At 28.9% G+C, this 7,500-nt stretch overlaps 1 non-coding gene and 1 pseudogene across 1 annotated transcript in view; both read right to left on the bottom strand.

Annotated features, from left to right (window-relative positions):
* Positions 1–3,876: 3,876 nt before the first annotated feature.
* LOC128923863 (large subunit ribosomal RNA) lies at positions 3,877–6,890 on the bottom strand (annotated as a pseudogene).
* A 453-nt stretch (positions 6,891–7,343) lies between these two features.
* LOC128923858 (5.8S ribosomal RNA) overlaps positions 7,344–7,500 on the bottom strand; it is a 179-nt gene continuing 22 nt past the window's right edge. Inside the window, exon 1 of the ribosomal RNA XR_008472581.1 lies at positions 7,344–7,500. This exon is cut by the window's right edge and continues 22 nt beyond it. This is a non-coding gene — a ribosomal RNA (5.8S ribosomal RNA).

The raw sequence follows: 7,500 nt of genomic DNA, 5'->3' as shown, positions 1-7,500 counted from the left end.
TATTGAATTTTATTCTTTACCCACATATATTTTATGTGAATAGAAGAACAAACCCCAAAAAAAGTTAAATTAAAAAAAAAACGACTACATTATGTTAGGTATAGAAGAATAATCTCAATTAATAACATTTCATTATTAACAAAATTATTTCTATTTAAACCAACTGTAGCAAACCAGGAATAAATTTTTTTGCTCTCATTTATATATTACACTTAAATACTTTTATAAATATATGAAAATAATTTTCATATAAGTACTAAGTATGCAATTTCATACAAGTATTAAAATTTTCATACAAGTACTAATGTTGAAGTTTCATACAACATATATGTTTTCTGCCACGTACACCTCACCAACCGGAAATCGTATGGAGAAAATCTTTTTAACCATATAAAAGTTTTAAATTCATATATATACAAGTAATTTATATCATTTTCTATGAGCATTATGCTTATAAGAAATATTACAACATCAAAAATAGCTTAACATTTATTTTTTTTTTTAAATTTTTTGTACTTATATGAAAATTATTTAGTTGTATGAATTCATACACTTAGTACTTATATGAAAATTAGTATCTATATGAAAATTAATTAGTATTTATATGAAATTTATTAAGTATCTATATGAAAATTATTTAGTATTTATATGAAAATTATTTACTTGTATGAATTCATAAACTTAGTATCTATATGAAAATTATTTAGTATTTATATGAAAATTTTTTACTTGTATGAATTCATAAACTTAGTATCTATATGAAAATTATTTAGTATTTATATGAAAATTTTTAACTTGTATGAATTCATTAACTTAGTATCTATATGAAAATTATTTAGTATTTATATGAAAATTTTTAACTTGTATGAATTCATTAACTTAGTATCTATATGAAAATTATTTAGTATTTATATGAAAATTATTTACTTGTATGAATTCATAAACTTAGTATCTATATGAAAATTATTTAGTATTTATATGAAAATTTTTAACTTGTATGAATTCATTAACTTAGTATCTATATGAAAATTATTTAGTATTTATATGAAAATTTTTAACTTGTATGAATTCATTAACTTAGTATCTATATGAAAATTATTTAGTATTTATATGAAAATTTTTAACTTGTATGAATTCATTAACTTAGTATCTATATGAAAATTATTTAGTATTTATATGAAAATTATTTACTTGTATGAATTCATAAACTTAGTATCTATATGAAAATTATTTAGTATTTATATGAAAATTTTTTACTTGTATGAATTCATAAACTTAGTATCTATATGAAAATTATTTAGTATTTATATGAAAATTTTTAACTTGTATGAATTCATAAACTTAGTATCTATATGAAAATTATTTAGTATTTATATGAAAATTTTTTACTTGTATGAATTCATAAACTTAGTATCTATATGAAAATTATTTAGTATTTATATGAACATTTTTTACTTGTATGAATTCATAAACTTAGTATCTATATGAAAATTATTTAGTATTTATATGAAAATTTTTAACTTGTATGAATTCATTAACTTAGTATCTATATGAAAATTATTTAGTATTTATATGAAAATTTTTTACTTGTATGAATTCATAAACTTAGTATCTATATGAAAATTATTTAGTATTTATATGAAAATTTTTAACTTGTATGAATTCATTAACTTAGTATCTATATGAAAATTAATTAGTATTTATATGAAATTTATTAAGTATCTATATGAAAATTATTTAGTATTTATATGAAAATTATTTACTTGTATGAATTCATAAACTTAGTATCTATATGAAAATTATTTAGTATTTATATGAAAATTTTTTACTTGTATGAATTCATAAACTTAGTATCTATATGAAAATTATTTAGTATTTATATGAAAATTTTTAACTTGTATGAATTCATTAACTTAGTATCTATATGAAAATTATTTAGTATTTATATGAAAATTTTTAACTTGTATGAATTCATTAACTTAGTATCTATATGAAAATTATTTAGTATTTATATGAAAATTATTTACTTGTATGAATTCATAAACTTAGTATCTATATGAAAATTATTTAGTATTTATATGAAATTTTTTTACTTGTATGAACGTGGTTTCGGCGTTTTGGCTCTTTATATGGGGTTTCGGCTCTTCGCAAATAGGGACAGTAGGAATCTCCTGAATTCCTTTTTGCGCGTCACTAATAAGATGACGATGCATTTGGCTACGTAAATAAAATCATTTTTATGCCCGCCGTTTAACCAAACTTAGTTTTTTTTATATGCAAATATACGTGGTTTCGGCGTTTTGGCTCTTTATATGTGGTTTCGGCTCTTCGCAAATAGGGACAGTAGGAATCTCCTGAATTCCTTTTTGCGCGTCACTAATAAGATGACGATGCATTTGGCTACGTAAATAAAATCATTTTTATGCCCGCCGTTTAACCAAATTTAGTTTTTTTTATATGCAAATATACGTTTTTTCGGCCTTTTGGCTCTTTATATGTGGTTTCGGCTCTTCGCAAATAGGGACAGTAGGAATCTCCTGAATTCCTTTTTGCGCGTCACTAATAAGATGACGATGCATTTGGCTACGTAAATAAAATCATTTTTATGCCCGCCGTTTAACCAAATTTAGTTTTTTTTATATGCAAATATACGTTTTTTCGGCCTTTTGGCTCTTTATATGTGGTTTCGGCTCTTCGCAAATAGGGACAGTAGGAATCTCCTGAATTCCTTTTTGCGCGTCACTAATAAGATGACGATGCATTTGGCTACGTAAATAAAATCATTTTTATGCCCGCCGTTTAACCAAATTTAGTTTTTTTTATATGCAAATATACGTTTTTTCGGCGTTTTGGCTCTTTATATGTGGTTTCGGCTCTTCGCAAATAGGGACAGTAGGAATCTCCTGAATTCCTTTTTGCGCGTCACTAATAAGATGACGATGCATTTGGCTACGTAAATAAAATCATTTTTATGCCCGCCGTTTAACCAAATTTAGTTTTTTTTATATGCAAATATACGTTTTTTCGGCCTTTTGGCTCTTTATATGTGGTTTCGGCTCTTCGCAAATAGGGACAGTAGGAATCTCCTGAATTCCTTTTTGCGCGTCACTAATAAGATGACGATGCATTTGGCTACGTAAATAAAATCATTTTTATGCCCGCCGTTTAACCAAACTTAGTTTTTTTTATATGCAAATATACGTGGTTTCGGCGTTTTGGCTCTTTATATGTGGTTTCGGCTCTTCGCAAATAGGGACAGTAGGAATCTCCTGAATTCCTTTTTGCGCGTCACTAATAAGATGACGATGCATTTGGCTACGTAAATAAAATCATTTTTATGCCCGCCGTTTAACCAAACTTAGTTTTTATATTATACAATATACCATTATATTAATTTTTGTATATTTCAATTGCTTTTCAGTATATTGTAAAAGTCGTTTGATAACTTTGCGTTCAAAGCTGTATCTTTATGTTAAGGTTCTCTCTAACAACTATTCAATATACCATTATATATTCATATTATAGTCGTTTGATAACAATCTATATAACACTACCTTATGTTCTCAATGAATATTGAGAAATAAAGTACTTTGCGTTCAAAAATCTGTATCTTTATGTTATAAGATTCTCTCTAACAACTATACAATATATTAATTTTTGTATATTTCACAATTGTTTTTCAGTATATTGTAATAGTCGTTTGATAACAATCTATATAACACTACCTTATGTTCTCAATGAATATTGAGAAATAAAGTACTTTGCGTTCAAAAATCTGTATCTTTATGTTATAAGATTCTCTCTAACAACTATACAATATATTAATTTTTGTATATTTCACAATTGTTTTTCAGTATATTGTAATAGTCGTTTGATAACAATCTATAACACTACCTTATGTTCTCAATGAATATTGAGAAAATAAAGTACTTCGCGTTCAAAAAAAAATAAAAAAATGTTTTCTTATATTCAATTAATTTATGAAGATTCTTAAAAAAACTGTTAAAAATAATATATATATATATATAACAAGTATGTTAATATAACATAAATATTTATATATTACATATATTATATATATTTTATTTTTTTCAATACATAATAATATAAAATACTTAATCTAAATTATTACTATTAAACTTAATTAATAATGTTAAACTTAGATTTTTCAGTAGGAATCTCGTTAATCCATTCATGCGCGTCACTAATTAGATGACGAGGCATTTGGCTACCTTAAGAGAGTCATAGTTACTCCCGCCGTTTACCCGCGCTTACTTGAATTTCTTCACTTTGACATTCAGAGCACTGGGCAGAAATCACATTGTGTCAACACCCGTTAGGGCCATCACAATGCTTTGTTTTAATTAGACAGTCGGATTCCCCAAGTCCGTGCCAGTTCTGAATTGATTGTTAATTGATAATCGTTATAATTAAATAAGAATATATATCTTGCGATATAATTCTTATAAAATTTTAGCAAGAAAGTTCCACAATTGGCTACGTAACTACTATCCGGGGAACAAGAACCGAAATTCTCTATTTACCCAGAACGAGTACATAAACCATGGTATTGCTTCCCAATCAAGCCCGACTATCTCAATCTTCAGAGCCAATCCTTATCCCGAAGTTACGGATCTAATTTGCCGACTTCCCTTACCTACATTATTCTATCGACTAGAGACTCTTCACCTTGGAGACCAGCTGCGGATATTGGTACGGCCTGTTGAGAAGTTTGCGTAACCCCACCATAAATTTTCAAGGTCCGAGGAGAAAATATCGACACAACAGTAAATGTCATGCTCTTCTAGTCCATCTACCATATCTCTCTTCGAAAGACTTCCATGGTAGTACGACTATAAAACAGAAAAGAAAACTCTTCCGATACCTCTCGACGGCTTCTTTATGGTCGTTCCTGTTGCCAGGATGAGCACAAGGCCCATTTTTAATAACAAACGGATACTCAACAGGTTACGGAATTGGAACCGTATTCCCTTTCGTTCAAAATTATTCAAGTGTTTAATTACTATGAAGAAAACATAATAATTATATATTCTCAACAATTCATTAAAACTTGAAAATTTTCGGCTTTCGCCTTGAACTTAGGACCGACTAACTCGTGATCAACCACTGTTCACACGAAACCCTTCTCCACTTCAGTCCTCCAAGGTCTCATTCGATTATTTGCTACTACCACCAAGATCTGTACCAATGGCGGCTCCATGCAGGCTTACGCCAAACACTTCTAAGCACACCATTGTACCCTCCTACTCACTAAAGTTTCAAAATTTATAATCCAACCGAAATTGTATTATAAATCATGTACTTTAGCGGTAATGTATAGGTATACAACTTAAGCGCCATCCATTTTAAGGGCTAGTTGCTTCGGCAGGTGAGTTGTTACACACTCCTTAGCGGATTACGACTTCCATGTCCACCGTCCTGCTGTTTTAAGCAACCAACGCCTTTCATGGTATCTGCATGAGTTGTTAATTTGGGCACCGTAACATTACGTTTGGTTCATCCCACAGCGCCAGTTCTGCTTACCAAAAGTGGCCCACTGGGCACATTATATCATAACCTCAACCTTCATATCAAGAAAGGTGAGGTTCTTACCCATTTAAAGTTTGAGAATAGGTTAAGGTCGTTTCGACCCTAAGGCCTCTAATCATTCGCTTTACCAGATAAGATTATTTTACATAATATTTAAATGCACCAGCTATCCTGAGGGAAACTTCGGAGGGAACCAGCTACTAGATGGTTCGATTGGTCTTTCGCCCCTATACTCAATTCTGACAATCGATTTGCACGTCAGAACTGTTTCGGTCTTCCATCAGGGTTTCCCCTGACTTCAACCTGATCAAGTATAGTTCACCATCTTTCGGGTCACAGCATATATGCTCAAGGTACGCTCCAGTTAGAGGTATAAATAATAATAAATTATCATTATACATAACTATATGGAACGCCCCGGGATTGAATTAATAGTAAAATATTTCACTAAAAATTAATCCCATTATATAAAAGTTAAGTTAATTTCGCCATTAGGTTTAATATAACCCAATGACTTGCACATATGTTAGACTCCTTGGTCCGTGTTTCAAGACGGGTCCCGAAGGTATCCTGAATCTTTCGCATTGTTAATCATATAAATGCATACAATTAATATTAAAATCAATGATAATAATATTATTGTAAAATTCAAAAGAATTTAAGCATTATATATGTAAAATCTATCAACACTTTATCAAATCATCAGTATTTATTCTATGTTAATAAGCTAAAAGCAAATTAATTTGAATAAACTTAACACCAATGATCTTTTGATAAATATTTTATTATGTTAATAGATTACAATGTCCTTATATGAAAAAAATGCACACTATTACTATAATATTATAAATATCACAGTTATAATGATGAATTTTTCATAATGGATATTCAGGTTCATCGGGCTTAACCTCTAAGCAGTTTCACGTACTATTTAACTCTCTATTCAGAGTTCTTTTCAACTTTCCCTCACGGTACTTGTTTACTATCGGTCTCATGGTTATATTTAGTTTTAGATGGAGTTTACCACCCACTTAGTGCTGCACTATCAAGCAACACGACTCTTTGGAAATATCTTTCTAGTAATCATTAACGTTATACGGGCCTGGCACCCTCTATGGGTAAATGGCCTCATTTAAGAAGGACTTAAATCGTTAATTTCTCATACTAGATATTAAGATATTCCATACACTGCATCTCACATTTGCCATATAGACAAAGTGACTTAGTGCTGAACTATTTTCTTTTCGCTCGCCGCTACTAAGAAAATCCTTGTTAGTTTCTTTTCCTCCCCTCATTAATATGCTTAAATTCAGGGGGTAGTCCCATATGAGTTGAGGTTGTATAAAAATATTTATATTTATTTTATATTTTAGCTTTTTGCTATTTTAAAGAAACATACATAATTATTTCTTAACACCAATATAATTTTCTTAATAATAAATATTCAATCTTTTCATCCCGTACTACTTACTTCATTATAACAACAATATTATTTTCTTGGTTTTTTACATTTAAGGCAATCCTAGAATAAAATAATATTTTATGCTAGACGTTCCTCTAAATGTATATATTATTTGAAATAATAATATTGAAATTTTATTGTTTTTGGGAATACTAAGATTCTTATTTATTATAAAATTTCGTTCAAATATGAGGTGTTCAAGAATATATTTTCTATATTTCTTTTTATGCTATTAATATTATGGATTGAAAAATACAATCCAGTAATATACCATGTGCTTAAATTCTTTTAATTGACTAAAAGAATAAGCAACTAATTTAGCATAGTCTTACAACCCTCAACCATATGTAGTCCAAGCAGCACTTTAAAATTAATTAAAGTACATAACAGCATGGACTGCAATATGCGTTCAAAATGTCGATGTTCATGTGTCCTGCAGTTCACACGATGACGCACAGTTAGCTGCGTTCTTCATCGACCCATGAGCC

This window comes from Zeugodacus cucurbitae, unplaced genomic scaffold (assembly GCF_028554725.1).
Source record: "Zeugodacus cucurbitae isolate PBARC_wt_2022May unplaced genomic scaffold, idZeuCucr1.2 ctg00000068.1, whole genome shotgun sequence".
Classification (NCBI taxonomy): Eukaryota; Metazoa; Arthropoda; class Insecta; order Diptera; family Tephritidae; genus Zeugodacus; species Zeugodacus cucurbitae.
This window is presented reverse-complemented; position numbering and strand designations above follow the sequence as displayed.